Raw genomic sequence first — 22,234 nt, 5'->3', positions numbered from 1 at the left:
CATATTACTTAACTATAGTAACTGAAATTAATGACTCCGAAGTTGCTGCTGACATAGATCATTTGAAAGAATAGTTTGCATGCCTATAGATACCTAAAAATCATGTCCCTTTTACTAATTTCACCAAATCATTCTTTCTTTTACATATCTAATTTAACATTACCACAAGATATGTATAGTCTAATATCATGTACATATAAAAGTTTATAAATCCTAGCTAGTGAGGATAAACATAGGTATAATGTTATTAAGTTGATAGAACAAACAAGTCAGGCTAAACTTTCTAGAATGCCACCTACCACAAAACTTTACTATGAACGTGGCAGTAATTTTGGAGGAGTTAATGAAAAAAATCAGAATGCCAGAATAGACCTACATAATACTTAATAAAATAAGTACACACACGCACACCATTAGCAGACAAGGTATACTGTGAATGCTGCAGGTGTAGGCTATTCCAACGTCTTCCTAGAATTCTAAGTTTGTGGAAATACCAGTATCTACAAGAAGAGAAAGAAGAGAGGTATGTATAAGAAGGTCTGATTGCACGTGCTTGGTAATGGGAAAGGAGGTTTGAAAAACAAGATTTTTCATTTCATTTCAAGCATACAATTATCCTATCTCTTCTGCTATAGTAGGAGGCAGGAAGTGAGAATCAACAACACTCAGTCAAAAATTAGAAAAGCAGGGGCTGGCCCCGTGGCCGAGTGGTTAAGTTCGCACGCTCCGCTGCAGGCGGCCCAGTGTTTCATTGGTTCGAATCCTGGGCGCGGACATGGCACTGCTCATCAAACCACGCTGAGGCAGCGTCCCACATGCCACAACTAGAAGGACCCACAACGAAGAATATACAACTATGTACCAGGGGGCTTTGGGGAGAAAAAGGAAAAAAATAAAAAAATCTATAAAAAAAAATATATCTTTAAAAAAAAAAAATTAGAAAAGCACTAGACATCTGGATGAAGGGCCATATTAGAAAAACACTAATAAAAATGAAACAATGTGGAAGATAAAATCCTTAAAAGTATAAAACAAGAAATGACAAATGTATTCATTATTATCAAAGATGACTAACATGTTGTTGACAGCCGATTAATTTGGTATATTGAATTTACACCAAGGCTTATTTCCCCCATAAGATTGTCAGAAGTTCTATAATCAACAACTCTCTTATCCCGGGAGGTTTCAGAAATTTAACCACCATGTTGACGTAGTATCACTGTAGGAGAAGTTTAACATAACTCATCTTTATTTCCAAGTTAACATTCAAGGGCATTTTACTATAGAAAAAACAACAGATTTTCAAGCTAAGTCATTTTTCTATAATCAATCTAAAATCAATCTAATTTTGGGTGGAGGTTATGACAGAAAAGGAAGAAAATCTGTTTTATATCCAATTCATATATCATTATCAGTGATTATTGGCAAAAATCATTCTATAGCCAGACCCTGAGTTGAAGATTATCAGGTTGTCAACAGTGATATATGAAGCAGAGTGAAGATAAGTTTGTTTTCAAGTTTTAAGCTGACCTTCTAAAAAAAGAAAGTCGAAAACACTTGTTTTGACTATTAAATACACTATAGAAGTCAGAGAAAAACTGTTTTCACTTTTAATATCATAAATACATTAAGATATCTGATTTCTGCATCTCTAGTGAAAACACATGCCAAGGACAAAAAGAGTGAAACCAACACATCAGCAGATAAATAGCTTTTTTATACCTCTTACTAATTATTTCACGATAAGCAAATTTACTGGCTAATAATTAAGAAATAGTGATCTAGGGGCTAGCCCCATGGCCGAGTGGTTAAGTTCGCGCGCTCCGCTGCAGGCGGCCCAGTGTTTCGTTGGTTCGAATCCTGGGCGCGGACATGGCACGGCTCATCAAACCACACTGACGCAGTGTCCCACATGCCACAACTAGAAGGACCCACAACTATGTACCGGGGGGCTTGGGGAGAAAAAGGAAAAAATAAAATCTTTAAAAAAAAGAAAAATAGTGATCTAGAAAAGTGTATTTATAGGTTACATCTACTACTACCAACGCCTCTCCTTTGGAAGAGGTGGATCAACTTTCTCTCCTTATTTAACAAGTTGCTAAATCGGGGCAGAGGGACCATACCATAACCATGTATTTTATGCTTCAATTAAAGTTTATTCCAGGGGCTGGCCCAGGGGCGCAGCGGTTAAGTGCACACGTTCCACTTCGGCGGCCCGGGGTTGGCCGGTTTGGATTCCGGGTGCGGACATGGCACCACTTGGCACGCCATGCTGTGGTAGGCGTCCCACATATAAAGTAGAGGAACATGGGCATGGATGTTAGCTCAGGGCCAGTTTTCCTTAGAGAAAAGAGGAGGATTGGCAGCAGTTACCTCAGGGCTAATCTTCCTCAAAAAAAAAGAAAAAAGTTTATTCCAAAAAAAAAGACTTGAGGGGCCAGCCCAGTAGCACAGTAGTTGAGTTCACAAGTTCCACTTCGGCAGCCCGGGGTTCGCCGGGTCAGATCCCAGGTGCAGATCTAGGCACCTCTTGTCAAGCCATGCTGTGGCAGGCATCCCACATATAAAGTAGAGGAAGATGGGCATGGATGTCAGCTCAGAGCCTGTCCTCCTCAGCAAAAAGAGGAGGATTGGCGGCAGATGTGAGCTCAGGGCTAATCCTCCTCAAAAAAAATAAAAATAAAAAGACGAACTTCCTATTTATTGGCCTTCTTATCATTAAGAAAGTATGCTCCTTGAGGAAAGAAACTGAGTCTTGTTCCTTTTGTATGCCCAGTGCCAACTGCAGGGAGAAGACAGACAATAATCAATTGTTGACTGGAGGAAGGAAAAATAAACATCTAAAATGAAATAAGATTTTCTCTTTTCAAGAATATATTCCCTCTCCAAAGTGAATAGGCTTTGGAATTATACTTCTGGATATAACAAGATAACTGGTACTAAACCAGCCATCCCGCCATAAACTGTCATAAGAATGAAGAAAATATATAAGGCAACTTTTTCTGGCATTAAACAACAGGCAGAAGACTGTGACTGCTGAGAGCAGGGAAACTCATGAGGTAAGTCTCATGACCACCCAAGCTCTCTGCCTGGGACATTTCTTGATTAGGTGCAGTGAGCTGAAGTCTGAGCAGAGCGTGGGTAAGGTAGAGGAAATAGTCCAAGCAGAGTGCAGCAGTCCACTGAGCTGAGGAGGCAGAGATTAGAGGTTAAGCAGTTGAAATCTGCATGGCAAGTCCCCAGAGAGGTTCTACCATGAGAGGGGAGGTTCTACTGTGCAAGTTCTCCAAGAATCCCCAGGTGAGGTCTGGGCTACACATGTACAAGGCAAGAAGAAGCTTACCAGAGAACAGCTAACGGATTAAGAATGGAATAGAGATAACTAGAGGTCAAACAGTGCTGAGGGGCAATGGAACTCCTAGGAGTTCTGGTCCAGTCAGACTGGCGAAACCACATGATACCTCGTTAACATCCTGGGCATCCAGCTGAGACACCCAAAAGGCAGAGTCCTAGGAGTAAGAACCACATCTGAGAGTAAGATCTACTCTAGATTTGCTCTGACTAAGCCTAAAATAAGCCCTGACAAGATGAGGAAGAAGGCAGAGATTGAGAGTTGAGTCCAGCCAAGTTAGAGAGGCTTGGGAAACACCTTAAGCTCTCCACAGATCTATCTAACAAAACATAAAACCAAACCTAAGCAAGTTCAAGGTGATAAGCCAGTGAATGACCCACCTATCAGAAAAAAAGAAAAAAAATCAACACTTCTCAGAGAAAGATAACAGAATTCAAGTCTCTACAACATATTATCCACAATGCCCAGCATACAAGTCAGAAAGTAGCAGCAGAAACTGACCCCGAGATGGTCCAGATGTTGGGTCTAACAGATTAACTAAAGCAGCTATTACAAATATGCTTTAAAAATTTAAGAAAAATATGCTCAAAGATTTTACTTTTAATATCTATGGTGTACAAATAGGCATACACAGAGAATCTCAACAGAGAAATGAAACTATTAAAAAAGAACCAAATAGAAATTCTAGAACTGAAAAAAAGAAATGGATGGGCTTAAAAGAAGGTTAGAGATGGCAGAAGAGTCATCGAACTTGAAGACATCAATATAAATCATTCAATCTAAAGAAGAGAGAGAAAAAAAGACTGAAGAAAAATGAATTGTGCATCAGGGACAGCGTGGAACAACATCAAACAGTCCAAAATACATGTAATTGGAGTCCAAAAAGGAGAAGAGAGTAAGAACTGGGTAGGAAAAAATATATTTGAGGAAATAATGCCTGAAATTTTCCAAAAATTGATTTTAAAAACAAAGCCACATTGATTTACAGATCCCAGAAAACCAGCAAACCACAGTGCTTTGGAAGAAGTCACTACACTTCTTACGACTTCACATTCTATCTAAATTAAGGATGACTATATAAACATACCTGACAACTCCACGGAAGAATTCAGAGGATTATAAAAGGGGGTATAAACAACAAGCCATTGAAATCAACTTAATAGCTACAATAGCAGTTTAAAATTTTTTTCAGGGCTCCTATTTGCACTTAAAATAAAACCTATCATCTTACCATGTCCTTCAAGACTCTGCAATAATAAATTAATTAATCCAATCATTCAACAGTGCCAGGGACTGTGCCAAACACAAGGGATATAGCAGTGAACAAGACCTACCAAGTATTCGCCTTCATGGAACTTTCATTCTAGTGAAGAGACAGATAATAAAGAAGAACACAGATAAATAAAATAGGTTCTGACAAAAAGACCGTGAACGAAATTAACAGGCTAGAGTAACAGGCAGTGACTGGGTATGAGAGTGCTACTTTAGACAAGAGGATAGAGGTCGTCTCTCTGAAACAGACACATGTGAACAGGGAAACGAAAGATAAGAAGCAGTAAGCCATGCAAAGAAGTGGAGGAAGAGTCCTCCAAACAGAGGAAACAGGAAGTGTAAAGGCAGGGAAGTGGGAAAGGGCTAGGTATGTTTAGTAGGATGGCCAATGTGGCTGAAGCCGAAAGTCAGGAAGAGGAAATAAGGCCAGAGAGGTAGAAAGGAGTCAGATTTTGTAGGTCATCGCAAGAAGTTATGATTTTTTTCTTTTAAGGGAACAAATGAATTTTTGGCTGGAGCTACTCTGAGGGGAACAGCTCTCTCTTCAGCCTCACCTTGTGGGCCTCTCCCCACACTCACTGTGTTCTAGTCACACTCGTCTTCTTTTGCCTTATCTCAAATGGTTCTCATCATACTTTCAAAATGCCACAACTGAGAGTAGTTTTCACTGACCAGCCCACCTAAAGCAGGTCCCTCCTCTTCATTACTGTCTATCATATCATAATGCCCTATTCCTTGGTATCACTTATAACAGATCACAATTATAATTCACATGTATACTTGTTCATTATAAATTCCTCACCAGATTACAAGATTCACTCACTACTGTATATCCTCAGCACTTAAAGTGCCTGACATACACAAGTCACTCAATAATACTAGATGGATGGACAGAAAACAGTAGAGGCTTTATACTGACTGGTCACCTAAAGAAAACATAAACATAGCGTTACAAATACTAAGAAAATAGAAATGAACAAAGGAAAAAAAAGCGACCTGAGATTAAGACTAAGTAGGATTCTCAAAGTGAACAATCAGATCTTTACTATTACACAGGAAAGATAAACTTGGATATGGTTCAAGGTAAAATAGTAATAAAATCAAGAGGCAGTATTTATTTAGAACTTACAAATTAAATGAGATATCAACATGAGTTCTTTTATTCCTATAATCAAAATTGAAACAATAACCTATAAACACATGAAAAGATCAACATTACTAGTCATGAGGGAAACGCAAATCAAAACTATGAGACCTCACTTCACCCTCCCCTGGAATAACTATAATCAAAAAGATGAACAAAAACAAGTGTTGACAAAGATGGGAGGAAATTGAAAGCATCATAAAATATAAAAAACCTGAATGTCCATCATTATGATATAACAACTTCAGTAGACTATTAGATAATATCTAAAACTACAACTATTAAGATAGTATTGAAATGCTAAAAAAATGCTTATAGCAGTAAAAAATCTAAATTGGAAATATTTATGATGCATTATATAAAATGTAAAGTGCCTATTTAAATTAGAAAATGTCCATGTAAATTTATACATAACTATAAAAAAGGTGTACACAAAAAGAATTGCAGGGAATTCTGAAAGACAAAAATGTGTAGGATAGGGGCCAGCCTGGTAGCGCAGCAGTTAAGTTCGCAGGTTCCGCCCAGGGTTTGCCAGTTCGGATCCTGGGTGTGGACATGGCACCACGTGGTAAACCCCATGCTGTGGTAGACGTCCACATATAAAGTAGAGGAGGATGGGCGTGGATGTTAGCTCAGGGCCAATCTTCCTCTGCAAAAAGAGGAGGATTGGCAGTAGTTAGCTCAGGGCTATCTTCCTCAAAAGAAAAAAAAGGTGAAAAAAAAAAATGTGTAGGATAAGGGACCATTATTTTCTTCTTAAAATTTATTATCGCTTATCCAATAAATAAAAATAGAAAAAATACATTTGTGATATCTATGCTGTTAATATGGATACCTCCTTTCCAGCTTATTTCTAGTAGTCTATCTCACTTTTAATAATTTTTTTCAACTGGATATGGTACTTCAAAAATTTGTCGTGGTGTTTTGGTGTTGGCTTATTCCAGTCTACAAATTTTTCACCACAAGATGATACTTCTGCTGTTGTGACTCAAGGCCACAATCTTTAAGCTCACTTTAATATTTGCATTTAAACGGAATTTCAGCCCAAAAAACAATTCAAAATTACATTTCAGTAACGTAAGATAGAAAGTCCTATATAACACCTGCGTAATGACTCAATCTGTTCATAGCATTTCCCTATAATGAGATTTCAGATCCTGAATTACAGCCTAGACTGTGGAAGCATATACAGAAGACCACAGCATTAGTGAAGCAACACTGCAGCACAGATGGTTCAACTGCGTCCTAACACAATCCTGCTTCCTCATTATGATCAAAGGGGGCTGCTCTGTTTAGGAAAGACCAGAGCTCTGAGGTCATCTTTCAGGAGATGAAAAAGTATGCCTTTGTCTATCCATTGGTTTGTGCTCTGTAAACAACAAACAAATGTATTCTACTGAGGGTCACAAACTGGCAGCTTATCAGTTGGATTCTATCCCCAGATGTCTTTTATTTGGTCCACACAGTTTTATTTGGTTTTGTTTTGTTTTATAGTTGAGCCAACATTTAAAAATCAGGAAATTCCACATTTAACAAAAATACAGATATCCATATTTGAAGTGCCTTGAAATCCAGCAACAATGGGCTTCCGTAAGCAGTGGCTGCCCCTTTGGACTAGGTTTTACTTTCCTCAACAGTCCCTAGATTCTAGAAGCATCTGCACTTATAATCTACCTTCCAGCCCCAGCAAGCATCTGAATTTGAGGTCCCTGTTGTTAAATCTTTAAAAGTTCAAGGATATAGACTTTTCCACTGACTTTATTTTCTGGAAGCGGCTGGAATTAGCATAATGAATAGCCACCCTGTTACATTATTTAAGGTATCTTATATAAAAGATACAGCAATAAATTCTCGTTGGAGTTCACTGTAGGAACCATTGCTCTTTACGCATCAAATGATCAGTGTGCTTTTCTTTTTTTACTCTGGCTGCCAGGAAGCACAGCACTAAACTCTAAATTCAATTACCATAGCTTTTCTTGACCTGTTTTCTGGCACAATGATGTCTTAATTCTTACTGACTAGCCTGCCTTCTTCTGTTTTAAGGCATCACTCTATTTTGGGGTTTTTTTTTTTACTTTTTATTTAACTATAATACATACAAGAAGACACATATAATAAGCTCAATGAATTTTCACAAACTGAACATACTATGCAAGGATCCAGATCAACTTACATAAATGGAAACACATAGGTTAGATACTCTATTACATCTAGTTTCTTTGGTTCAACATTATGTTTGTGAGACTTATCAATATTGTTGTCTGTAGTTGTAGATCATTCATTTTCATTGCTGTATAGTATTCCATTGTGTAAATATAACACAATTTATTTATCCGATATCTTTTAGTGAACACTGATATACACTGATGTCAAATATATGCCTAGCAATGGAATTGCTGGGACCAAGATTATGTACACGTTCACCTTTAGTAAATTCTTCCAAACAGTCTTCCAAAGTGGCTATACCACTTCACACTCTAACCTACAGTACATGTTCTGGTTGTTCCACATCCTCACAAACACTTGGCATTTTCAATCTTTTTCTTTTTAGCCATTCTGGTAGGCGTGTAACGTTCACGCTTACCTTCACCATCAGTCACCTGGAAATCTCTTTGGAAGTAGCTGAGATATAAAAAAATAAACAAAAGTATAACATTGTCTTTATCCTGAGTTCCTTTGGGACTCACAAGCCTGAGGAGACAAATGAAGTCATGTTAACTGTACATTATAATTTCAAATCCTGAGATTGGGGTTTTGGATGAAACAACTGATAACCGCCATAGCTGGCTGGTACATGGGATTTCGTTATACTACACTCTCTACTTTCATTTATATTTTAAATGTTCCACAATAAAAGTTTTTAGTATTTTTCACCAGTTCACAGCTCCACTTGCATAATGAGGAAGCCGCATCTCCTGACAAATTCTACCCCACCAAGGATTTCTGGTCTCCTAAACAACTCTGTCATATTCTGCTCTGAGACACCTTCCTATGTCCACAATTGCAAAAACCACTTGAGGGCTATAACTGGCACAGTGCCAATGAGAATGATGTCACCCAGGTCATAGGTGCTGTTCATCTTCCAATTCTGAATACAGAAGATGCCAAAGTGATGCTGGTTTTCCTGCAGTACCCACTGCACAGGCAACATGCTACATCTGAGCAGCAGTGGAGAGAATACTCTGTTCCCTAAGCTGCAACATGCTCTGTCACTGAGCCTGCTATAACTCAGGGTTGCTCACATCCCTGTGTCTCTCAGAGCTGCTCATGGAAACAGATCCTTCAGCTTCTGCCTTCAGCTCCTCTCTCCATGGCACTCAAATATGAATCCCTGTAGCTGGAACACCAGGCTGTTCTCCCACCCTTGTCTCCCAGAAGCCCCTCTACCACCCAGTCACTCAAATAAAAACCTCCACCATTAATTAATTCTACTCCTGAATTTGCCACCCGGTAGTTCATGATACAAATGCTCAGATATCTCCGACATATCTGAATCACAGTTTAGGATCAAGCTGCTGCCCTAACTCTAATGGGAAGAACACAGACTGTGTAGTCAGACACTCTGTCCAGCGGTGAGCAAGTTACTTACTCTCTGAACCTCATTTACACTATAAAATGAGGATAATCTACTTACCTATGGCTTTTGTGTTGATTGAATAAACTAATTAATGTAAGTAACTGTAGTAGGTGCTCAATAAATGTTCCTTCTTTCCCTCCCTCAATCCCCCTTGCCTCTTCCTAATATACAACTGGTCAACTTCTTTTCCTAATAAACTCTACAAATAGGCTACTCAGAGGGTTAGCTATTCAATCATGAGGGGTTAGCCATAATTACAATTCCCACAAGAATAATACAGTTCTCTGACTACACTTCTCACATTAGTCACCTTCAGTCCCTGACCATAAGGACAGCCCATTCCCTTTGCAGGATCAGCCCCTTTGTCCAACAACCCAATTAACTGCGACTGTCACCCAGCACTACAAGAACTACATATCCAGTACCCTCCGAAGCGAGAGTCCAGACTCTCAGGCTTCCTCAATTCATTGTCCAATTTCTTCCTCCATAATAATTACCCCTGACTGGTGTTATTGGTTTAAATAAATATGTTTACCTTTCCTCCTCCGCAGCCATAATGATCTTGTCAACCAGTCTTATAAAGATATATACTATTTCCCATTCTCGAAAAAGGAGTCCAAAGCCCATAATCCTCTATCTTTCTATGGTCACTATCTGTATAAACAGCTATTCATTTGCCAGAGTTTCCTCTCCTCAAAAAACACAACTGGGCCTATAGGTAGACAGAAGCTGTTAACACAGAAACTTTATGCCTTCTTGCCCTTCCATTTCCTGTCCAAGTTTTTGCAGACCCTAAAGACATTTCCTCAGACTGTTTAAATAGTATCATTTGTTCATTCTTTCACGTCTCAGTAAGAACAGGCTGCAGTTAGGGACAATGACAAATCTTGACAGGTTCTCTGTTAAAAATTCCAACAACAAAAAACCCTTACGCTCACCCACATTCACAGCTTTACTATACTTTTCCATGATCCAATCCCAGCAAAGCCTTTATTGGAAATTAATTTCTATTCACCTAAATTTGGAATATGCAGCTATAATTTAAGTGTATGTGTTTATAATCATTGTCAATTATATCCTAGAAGCCTATGAATATGTTTTACTGCAAAATGCCTCAGTAACCTAATAACCAGGCTGGAGAATTATTCACTTTTGAGGGAATATTATTATTAAACTTGAATATATACCACACCTATGTATTTCTATGCAGTGTAGGCACTAAAGTTTCTGTTCCTCAACAATGTGGTAATACCAACTTTCTTTGATTTGGAAGCATTTCCACAATTCAAGTGATTCTGAGCACAGAAACAGTGATTTGTGAATATTATCAAATAAAACAAATTTCTATGTGATACTAAGATGATCATATACATGAGAAATATCCTATAGTATATTTTGAAGTAAAAAGAGGGGAGGAAGAAGGGAAGGAGAAAGAGAAAGAAACTACTCCACAGGTCCAAATACCTAGGACCAGGCATTTCACAACATGGAATTATAAGCCTCCTTATATTCTTGTGTCTGTGTCAGCAGTAGCAACATCATAATAACTCCCAATCAGAATCTTCAAGTAACATGTGCTCAAATGAGCATCAGTAACAATCTGTGCACAAGATGGCATCTGGAGCAAAGGAAAATTGACTCAACTCTTGTAAATATGTCACATTCTTTTAGAACACCATTATCAATCCTGGCAGATGCTTAAAAAATCCTTGGCCACTCACCCATCCGATACTTTGTTCTAGAATCAATATATGAATAGGTAACAAACATTACATGAAGTAGTATTGATGAAACACTATATTAAAAGAGACATAAGGGACATATAAATTAATTAATTAAAATGCAGAGACCTTAATTGGATTCTGATTTCAACAAACTGAAAAATATTCATATACATATATGACAATCAGGGATATGCAAATACTGATTGGATATTTGGTGATACTAATGAATTACTGTTATTTTTAGGACCAATAATAGTATTGTAGTGTTTTTTTTAAAAAAACATCTTTATTCTTTGGAGATACATACACAAATATCTATGTTTTAAATTGTATGATGAATGGGGTTTTCCTTCAAAATAACATAGTGAAGACAATGGGTAGAGCTATAACTGAAACAAGATCGGCCCTAAGTTGATAATTATTGAATTTGGGTGTTAGGTTCATGGCCAATACTTTTCCCTATACTTTTGTATATGTTTGAAACTATCCATGAAGTTAAAAGAAAGTGCCACAAATTCTGAAGAGAATTTCAAATGGGGATTCCAAAAACATTTTGAATATCTGAAATACTCCTAATGTCCATAAATGTGAATTTTGAAAAACATATCAGAATAAATATCTAACTGAACACTGTCCTACTTAATAATATTATTTTAAAGTCACATTTTGTATATTAATTAAAAATGCTTTAAAACCTAAAGAAACAGGAAGAGAAAGAAGAGACAAGGAAGTAGATGAATCTACAGCAGAATAACAACAGTAATTAATCAGGACAGAACTAACCTTCATAATACTTCATGCCTCCTATGGCCCTTATTACAGTTCACCTTGAATTCTGGTTATTATAATATCCCCAATTACATGGTAAGCCCTTGACAGCAGGAACTAAGCCAAATAAAGAGCATAGAACCCTGGCAATCACTTAATCAATTGAGGATGATAAGGGAAATTAAGCTGCAACTTCTACCATCCCATTGATAAGCAAAGTTGATTGGCAAGCTGGCGTTCTTTGCTCCTTCAGTTCTCTATGTGGGACCTGCCGAGCTCTGCATGCTAGGGCAAAGGAGACAAATGCTTCAAAGACAGAAGAGGACGACTGCTCGGTTAAGGATGTATGAAGAGCTGTACTCTCACTCTCCAACACAGAAGCCATTAGCCACATGTGGCTAATTACATTTAAATTAATTAAAATTAAAATTTGAGTATCTCCATCAAACTAGCCACATCTGAAGTGCTCAGAAGCCACACGTGGCTAGTGACTATCATATTGGTCAGTGTAGATGTAGGACATTTCCAAGTTCTATTGGACAGCACTGGTCTAGAGTTTAGAATTTAACTGAATTGGAATTTAACCTAGAATACTAGGCATATCTATATCCAAAATACATGCCTAGCAAAGGGGACAGGGAGCCAGGCCATTAGTTGTGACTCCTGGCTTAGGGTAAGTGTTCAAGGAGGGAAGGGAAATGAGTAATTCTAGAACCCAGAAAAGTACTGTGGATTCTCAGCAAGAAAAAGCAAGCAAAATCATAGGATCTGATATTACACAGGCATCAAAAAGAGACCAGAGCCCAAGGATAAAGAATAAGATGAAACAAAACACCCCACTTTGGAAGGCAGAGCTCAAAGTGTCTGGGGTACACAGAGAGTTGGGAGGAAGTCTTTCCTCTGTGAAAATTAATACAGGAAATCTCAACTAAAATTGGAGTCAGGAAGGCCTGTAGAGAGAAGTCACAGGCCCTACCTCTCATCCTCAATTACCCCAAACAGGAAGACATCAATTACAGACCATCAGTTACTTGACCCCACAAGGAAGAAGCATCAGTTGCTGACCCCAATAGGAAGAGACATACCTTGCACTCCCACACAGAAAGTGAAACTACTTTACTACTCTAGCAGGAGGAAGGAAGACTTCCTTCTTGCCTGGCAACAAGCCCAGGCAATAAGAAACCATCATCATCTGAACTTTTACTTTCCTCCAATGAACTTTCATTTTTTCCTTGCTGATGACTTCCTTTCCTTGTCCCACCCTCCCTCCTATAAAAGCCTTCCATGTGGTGTAACCCCTCTGAGTATCTCTCTGCTTACCACATGAGATGTTTCCCAATTCATAAATAATTTAATAAAGCCAATTAGATCTTCAAATTTATTCAGCTGAATTTTGTTTTATAACACCTCCCTTCAATCCAAGCAGGTACTGTCTAGAAGACTCTAGCTGAGACAATAGAAAAGAAAAACCAGAAGCTCTGAGGGTAGAGAGACTGCCCCTCTTATAGTAGGTCATATCATAGTACTGAAGAAACCCAGAAGAGCATAAGTCTAAGAACGCAAGAATGACATGAGAACATCATTTCCTGCAATAATTTCTAGGGAAACATTTTATATTTTTGAAGAAACAAGTTTTTCCATTTTCTAAATTAGAGGGAAAAAGCAAAAAGCAAAAAGTAGTCTTTGACCCACACAAAACTTCTAACCAAAATCAACTAGTTGAGGCATGCAGCACACTTAGTGCAGTCACAAGCCCCATCTGGAGACTTCATGATGGCATGGACTCAACACAGGATTCTCATCTGGGACAAATATGGCAGACCTATACATACATGTAAGTGATAAATGTAACCAGGAATAGTGAACTCTAACTAGGAATAGTAAACAACAATCATTCTTTAATGCAGCATTCATTCGAGAACAAATTTTTAAAAGAGGGACTTTTTAAAATGTAATTATTACTCAATGCTCTTTTGGAAAAATGCCTAATATGACTATGTGTTCTCAGGAACCATTTTAGACAAGTTCTGTACCAAATTCAAATTGCCGTGATCTGAGTTTTAAACATCAATAAGCTAGAAATACACTCTTCCATTTTGAGGCTCAGATTTTGACAGAAATTCTACTAAGAAACATTACGGTTGGTGAGGCTATAATGAACAGTTTAAGTCAGGCTATCCATCTCCTTTAGTTAAAGCAGCAGGTTGGTGATTCCCGAAGAGTGTCAGAGATCACTTACATATTCTATTAGGATATTTCATCTATATATGAATTTTTAACTATATGTTTTTATTATACTCTACGTGTACTCTATTATCCATTATGCACTTCATTTTTCTATAAAATTCAACAATAAAATAATGTTTCCATTGTACACCTAATTCACATAAAACTTTTTTTTCCCTGCCTCTTCCACAAAGCAAAAAAGAACGTTCGTTCAAAAGCCATTGTCTACTGCAATACTTCTCTGGTCCTGCGGTTACAGTGACATCTGGTGGCACTAGAAAAGAAACTAGATTGCAGTGACAAGGGATTTTTTTTTCCCAATTTTGCTAATGTATTTTATGTGATTTCAGAGTTTATGTTTTTCCAAGGCTTTACCTATACCCAAGACAAGAGAACTATTAAAGTACTATACTAACTCCACTGACGGCCTACCTTAGCTGCAACCCTTCACTGTGACAATGTGACTGGCAAGTATGTAGAATTATTTCAAGCATGTCCCTGGGTAAGTTGGACTGTCCACAGTATTTATTTCATAATTAAAGTTTATAATCAGGATGGTTACAAAGTAAAGCCTTCCCATCAAGGATATATACATCATTTCAAAACACCTTCTCTATATATTCAAATAGATTCCTATAATGTGTCTTGGCCATGAATCTTTAATCTGAAACACAGGATTTTATTGATATTTAGAAAAATTTTCTCTAAAATTGTAATGAAAAGTTACACTTCTTTCTTAGAAAGTACCTCATGTCTGCCCAAAGACTAACAATCTTAAAGATTATACTGATGGGAAAAACCATGACCTCATGGGCAAAATTCATTATGTTAGTCTCATAAGAAAGTTTGTGATAAACAGCCCAATCCAATTCTACGTGTTGCCACTGAGAGAGAGAAGTCTAATGGCCAATAGACATCAGAGATCACATCCAGAAAAACATCCTTCAATACATCAATCAATCTTAGAGACAAAAACCTAAAATTCCATTATCTTATTATATATATTGATTATTTTTTCCTATGTCTCCCTAGCAACAGTCAAGAGAAACATTTGATTTAGACAGCACACCCCTAAACTTACACCATCTTCTAGAGCTATAACATTGAATTCTACCACTTTCTATAATTATCCAATTCACATTTTGAAGCATTCATATAGCAGTATTCTCCTTATAAGAGCCACCTCTATAAGTATGATCTCCATTTTATGACTTAGAGAAATAAACCATTACACTGAGAAGCCCCTATCAGAGAAAAAGTATACGGTAAACTGTCCTTCATCCCAAAGACTCCTGTTTATACAGGAGCAACCCTTCTATTTCAGCCATACTAACCAGTGATGATCATATACAATTAACTGGCCAATGGCAATAATAATTATGAAGAATGACTAGACCATTGCATTAACTATGTAATGATCCAGTTTGATAGTCAGACATGCACACTGTACAGCAGTCCTACTCAATATTGTTCATAGACTGGCTGCCAATCGGCAAACTGCAAACCAGCCCAGAACAAGGTAAGAACTTCAGACCAAAACGTAAATAAATTACATCCCTAAGCACAGTTTAGTTCAGCTGACATTTTTCTTGAATTAAGATTTCTTTGATGATGGAAGCAGTGCATTGATTTACATTCTGGCTCAAGTCCCTTATATCAACAGACTGCTATTTTGAGCAGCACTGCTCCATGGTACCTAAAGAGAACAGAGAATGCACTGTACAGGCAGAGTGGGGGTGAGGAGGAGCTCATCTAGTTCTATTTCTACCATATTCTAGAATATTAAACTACCATAAAATACTGAAATTGAAAATTTTTTGTTTTACTTTAAAAATTAATATGGACCTCCAATCTTAATACTATGGCATTAAGTAAGCATTTCCCCTTAACTCTTCTTAGAAAGCATTCAAAAGCAATTAATCCAAAATTAGTACAGAAAATAAAAAATAAAAACACACTCTCCATTTTTAGTAAAACTAGGATCCAGCTAAAACAACAGATCAAAAATAGGTAAAAGATGGGGCTAACCCAGTTAAGTTTGCAGCCTCTGCTTCCACAGCCTGGAGTTCACAGGTCTAGATCCCGGGCACATATCTACACACCACTCATCAAGCCATGCTGTGGCAGCATCCCATATACAAAGTGGAGGAGGACTGGCAGATGTGTGAGGTGAGAGTCAATCTTCCTCACCAAAAAAAAAAAGAAAAAAATAGGTAAAAGAATTTCCAAAAGAATGTAGGTCAATTCTGGGTACTGGTGGGACAAGAGGAGAGAAGATGTCTCAGCTGAACATCTCAGAAAGAACTAGCAAAGTAAACTTCTCAAAGGTGAGAGGCTCCCTCTCAGGTACAAAACATAAATTCCAGCAGAGAGAGAATATTCATGAGCTGGCAGCAGAACGTCTCTGAGCTCACTGAAATCTGAAAGCCAGAAGAGCTGGGTCTAAACAAGGAATCACACAAGGACTATACTTGCAAGAGTGGTCTGTCTCTACTACCACAGAAGGGAAGCTGCACTGCAAAACCCCACAGCTTCCTATGCCCACTGACTGGTGAAAGATAAAAGCTAAATGAACTCACACCCAAAAACCCTGCGTCAAAAGGAAAACTAGCTAGTCTGGAATGTGGCTCTAGCTCCTTCCCATTAAAAATCTCCTGAAAATAGCTGATCAAGTAAAAATTCACATTTCCAGATGAATTATCTAACAAAGGTATGAGCACCAATCCATACAAAGTACAAAAAAGGGGAAGAAAGTTACAGGAAAAACTATTAGAAGCCAAAAAAAAAAAAATCATCATAAAACATTGCCACAAAGTGAATAAAAATTGTGGCTAAACCTTTTGCTGTAAATTTTTAAAAGAAAAAAGTTAAGTTTGTGGAAAAAGGCATAACACTGAGATATAAGTGCTCAGGTAACAAATGGCTAGATGATAGGAAATAATGTAAAAAAACTTAGACAATTTAGAAAAGATTTGGAAAAAATAAAACTATCATAGAAATGCAGTTGAAACTGGAAGAAATACTAGAGAGAAGAGATATTTCTGAAAAGGAACATAGAGGATTTTTAAAAAAACAGGAAAAGTAAAGTACAAAGAAAAAGGAGGATTAGAGAGGAAATGATATGCAAAACAGACAGGATATCCAACATATGTTAACTGCAGCCCAAGAAGACCATCATAACAACAGAACAGACAAATATTTAAAGACATAACTTCATAAGTCAGAGGGAGAAAGTCAAATACCATGATCTCACTCATAAATAGAAGATAAAAGCAACAAACAAACACATAGAGACAGAGATTGGATTGGTGGTTACCAGAGGGGAAGGGGGGAGGGAGGAGGGCGAAAGGGTGCTTAGGCACACGTGTGTGGTAAAAGATTGTGATTAGTCTTTGGGAGGTGAACATGATGCAAATTTCACAAAAATCAAAATATAATGATGTACACCTGAAATTTATATACTGTTATAAACCAATGTTACGACAATAAAAAGAGAAAGATATAATTTCAGAAAGATTTACTAAAATAAAGAAAATGTGAATCTATATATTGAAAGGGCACACCATGTCTCAGAGAAAACTGATATAGAACAGACATGCAAAAATATTGTCACAAAAAAGAGAAGAAAATTAGGCTGGCCTCCAACTTCAACTCTAGAACATACGAGATTACCATTAAAAAATTTCTCAAGGAAAGTATGACCCAAGGATTATATACCTAATCAAACTGCTGTCCAAATATAAAATCATGATTCAATCATGAACATGCAAGAACTCAGGGAACATTATTTCCGTAGGTCCTTTTAGAGGACTTTAGTAAAAGAAGAATTCAGTTAACCAAGTAAGGCTGGAAAAACCATGATGAAATAACTGGTGATAAACTTCTAAGCTATTTAACCATAGAACTAAGAATAAAATAAAATGAAGGAATTAAGATCCCAGAACAGGATGCAAAATGTTATTTCTACTGACAATGCAAATATGATACAACCAACAAAAGTTATGAACGGAATGGACAAAGAAAAAGAGTCATATAAGGAGAATATAAGGATACTGATTTCTTCAACTTCAAAAGCTGGAAGTTTTGGGGGCCAGCCCTGTTGTCGAGAGGTTAAGTTCGCACACTCTGCTTCGCCAGCCTGGGATTCACTAGTCTGGATCCTGGGCATGGACCTACACATCACTCATCAAGCCATGCTGTGGCGACATCCCACGTAGAAGAACTGGAATGACCTACAACTAGGATATGTAGCTACGCAGCTATGTACTGGGGCTTTGGGGAGGAAAAAAAACAGAGGAAGATTGGCAACAGATGTTAGCTCAGGGCCAATCTCCCTCACCAAAAAAAAAGAAAAAGTCTAAAAAAAGCTGGAAGTTTAAATCTATCAACCAAACATGACTAATAAAATGACAGATTATATAAAGATTTAATTGTGTGCAAGTAAACACAAGAAAGATAAATATCCTAGTTTCATAACTGCTTATGTAAAGGAACAAAAAGATATTGTCTTAAAACATAGAAAGGTATGACACGAAATAATAAAAAGTTACATCAAAAAACATAAAACTAAATAAAAATAAACAAAAGCAAACAGAACATGAAATTAACATTTTTAAAATCTAACTTTAGTGAACGCCATATTTTTGATCTGGGAAAACTCAAAGTCATATTTTCAAGAACTAACATGTCCTCAAGTAAAAATGCTTATATTACAATTCTTGAGAAAGACGATTCAATCTTTCCTTGAAAAATCTAAAAATAACTCCAAACAAAGGTTAATTAATAAATATGTTAAATATATGAACACTAAACCTCAAAATTCCTACCTCAAAAAATAGCCCAATGATGATCACTAATCCATGAAAATACAAGTAAAAGTGAAATACAAGGTGTTTTGTTCATTTTTAACCTATCAGCAGAGTCAGAGTTAAAGGATATGCCACATGAGCTAAAGTATGACACATTTTACAGTTAAATATTGAAATAGGCAGCCTCAAATAACACTGTTTATAAGACACTTTGTTCTTATTAAACATTACTGCTATGTTTAACATTGAAGGTTACACAGAATAAGCAAAGACTCAGAACAAAAAATCAAAAATAATCTATCAAAAGCCAAAACTGCATGCTGTGCAGTTCCCATAGAAATTGTTCTATGAAGTCACACTGGGTTGGATTCAAGCCTCCAATTTATCAGCGTTGTTTCATATATAGCAAAATAAAAAGAAAACCTCTTTCTTACAAAATTAGCTGGATTTTCACTTAGAACCTACTATACTTATAAATAAGGATATTTTTATTTCCAAAGCAGTTTTACAAATCTATCCTTAAAATATTTACTACGTATGCATTTATGAGGAAAGAGAAAGGGAGTGGAGAGAGGAGAAGGCAAGGGTAAAGAGAAGAAATAAGGCAGCAGACTCCTTGTTAGAACATAAACTTTAAACTCCATATTAGCAAAAAGATGTTCTAGGACAATTTTCACATGGAAAGATAGGGAGAAGTTTCCTGAATTTCCCCTTTTGTGGAGTTTTCTCATTTTGATTCTTACTGCCATTGAACTGAAGAGTTCCCCTTTCTAAACTTATTTTTATGAAAACCTCAGTGAGTTCTGTATAGGGAAGATGTTTCCATCATAAACGATGGAGTAGTACACTTTCTAATCCTCTGCAATAAGCCTTAGGTTCAATCATAATCACGTCAGTGATGTCAATGACTTTTCCAGTCACCTGGGAAGTGCTCATAGTTCTGTATTCATTTTCTATCCCTTGATCCTCTTGTTTTACATTTAGAGTCTCTAGCAACAGTCTGGCCAGCCCTGGCATTCCAGGTGTTAAGATTCGGCACTCACCACTGTGGCCCAGTTTTATTTCCCAGTCAAGCAACCACACCACCTGTCTCTCAGTTGTCACATTGTGGCAGTTGCCTGTTGCTGTGATGCTGAAAGCTATGCCACCAGTAATTCAAATGCCAACAGGGTCATCCATGGTGGACAGGTTTCAGTGAAGCTTTCACACTAAGACAGACAAGGAAGAAGGACCTGGCCCCCACTTCCAAAATAACTGGTCATGAAAACCCGGTGAACAGCAGTGGAGCAGGGTCTGATGTGGCACCGGAAAACAAGAGGATGTCGCAAAAAAGACTGAGCAACATTTCACTCTGCTGTACACAAGGTCACTAGAAGTAGGAATCAACTCGACAGCACTAACAACAGAGTAACAGTCTAGGTAGTAACTGGACCATAGGTAGTACCATCAGCACAGGTACTACAACATGTGAGGGAATATAGCTTCCCTTGGGGGAAGGGGACAATATACTCTAAAGTTTTAGAAAAGAACAGTTTTGGAAGATAACTCCGCAGATGGGAAGGAAGCTATACTAGATGGGCAGTCCCCCTTTCTCACTTTAAAGTCCAGCTGGTCCAGGCACTCTTCCTCATCTACAGATTATCATCTACAGTTTGTTGCAAACCTTGAAATATTCTAAATTTTATTTTAATAAAAGAATCTCTTCTATTATAGATTGAAACATGGATCAATACGGTTATTTAAAAGAGGTAGAAAGATACAGGTAAGCAAAGCAGAGTGCTATAGTTTGTCATATTATTTATGGAGCAGAACAGACACCGGAGCCCAGACCACCTAACTAAAGAGTCAAATGTCCATTCTTTGACGCTATGTTCTTGCAAAAGCTAAGGCTATACTTTTCCTCTTTTTAAAATACTCTACCTACTTCAAACAAGGACTAATACAATTTATGTAGTACTTGAAGAGGTAAAAATACTACATCTCCTTGGGCTTAAATCCCCTGCCTGAGTCAAATCATTTTTTGTTTTAGCCAATACAAAATGTAATTGAGATGGTAAGTCTGATGCCAAAGAAACTAAATAAACCCTATTACTAAAAATAAGTGATTTAGGGGCTGGCCCCGTGGCCAAATGGTTAAGTTCATGTACTCCGCTTCAGTGGCCCAGCGTTTTGCCGGTTCAAATCCTGGGCATGGACATGGCACCACTCATCAGGTCATGCTGAGGCAGCGTCCCACATGCCACAACTAGAAGGACCCACAACTGAAAATACACAACTATGTACCTGGGGGGCTTTGGGGAGAAAAAGGAAAAAAATAAAATCTTTAAAAAATAAAAAATAAGTGATTTAAAGCTATTCACTGGTTTGAATTATCTTAGCAACTCTTCCTTCTTTAAAATAAAAACATTACAAGTTGACTATATCCTGAAATATAAATCACTAAAATTTCTGCATCTCTAATTTTCTCCAAATACTTATACAAGTAAGCTCAATATGGAATTTCATAAATGGGACTATTAAATTTTGAAATTGTAAACTAAGTAACCAAACCAGCATTTCTCAAATAGTCCCATGGAATACTAGTGTTCCTTAAGATATTCCTAAGTGTTCCACAAAGAAAAAGAATATTACGGTCAAAAGCATTTCAAAATGCTGGATTAAAGTTAAAACAAGGTTTTTATAAAGCCTTCTCAGAGTCCTTCATTCTTTCATTCAACAAATAATTTACCAAATGCCTATCAGATACCGGGCACTGACCTGGGTTTGAGAGTTACAACAGTGAACAAGATAAATAAAATCTCTGCTCTAGGGGCCGGCCCTGTGGCGCAGCAGTCAAGTTCACACATTCCGCTTTGGCGGCCCAGGGTTCACTGGTTCAGATCCCGGGTGCAGACATGGCACCACTCGGCAAGCCATGCTGTAGTAGGCGTCCCACATATAAAGTAGAGGAAGATGGGCATGGATGTTAGCTCAGGGCCAGTCTTCCTCAGCAAAAAGAGGAGGATTGGCAGTAGTTAGCTCAGGGCTAATCTTCCTCAAGAAAAATAAAAAATCTCTGCTCTCACAGAACATTCTGGTTGAGGGGACAGTCAATAAACAAAGCAAAAAATAAAATAACTGCAGTCAGTGATAAGAACTATGAAGATACTAAAATAGGATGACATAGAATGCAGAGGATACTTCAGACTGGGTGGACACATTCAGCTACGTGGCTAATATTTTTTGTTTTTCTACCTTGGAGAAAATAGTATGTAGTATTTCCCGAACATATGTTGATCAGGAATCCTTTTGTCAAAGAACATATATGAATAGCTAACTGAATCAATTCAGAAAATGCTGCTCTAACCAATACACAGACAATAG

General features: G+C 37.4%; 1 protein-coding gene across 20 annotated transcripts in view; it reads right to left on the bottom strand.

Annotated features, from left to right (window-relative positions):
- ASB3 (ankyrin repeat and SOCS box containing 3) overlaps nt 1-22,234 on the bottom strand; it is a 107,718-nt gene that overhangs the window by 37,448 nt on the left and 48,036 nt on the right. The gene's annotated exons all lie outside the window — the stretch shown is intronic.

The sequence above is a fragment of the Equus przewalskii genome, chromosome 14 (assembly GCF_037783145.1).
Source record: "Equus przewalskii isolate Varuska chromosome 14, EquPr2, whole genome shotgun sequence".
Lineage (NCBI taxonomy): Eukaryota > Metazoa > Chordata > Mammalia > Perissodactyla > Equidae > Equus > Equus przewalskii.
The sequence above is the reverse complement of the archived record's forward strand: the minus strand, read 5'-3'. Positions and strand labels throughout refer to the sequence as shown.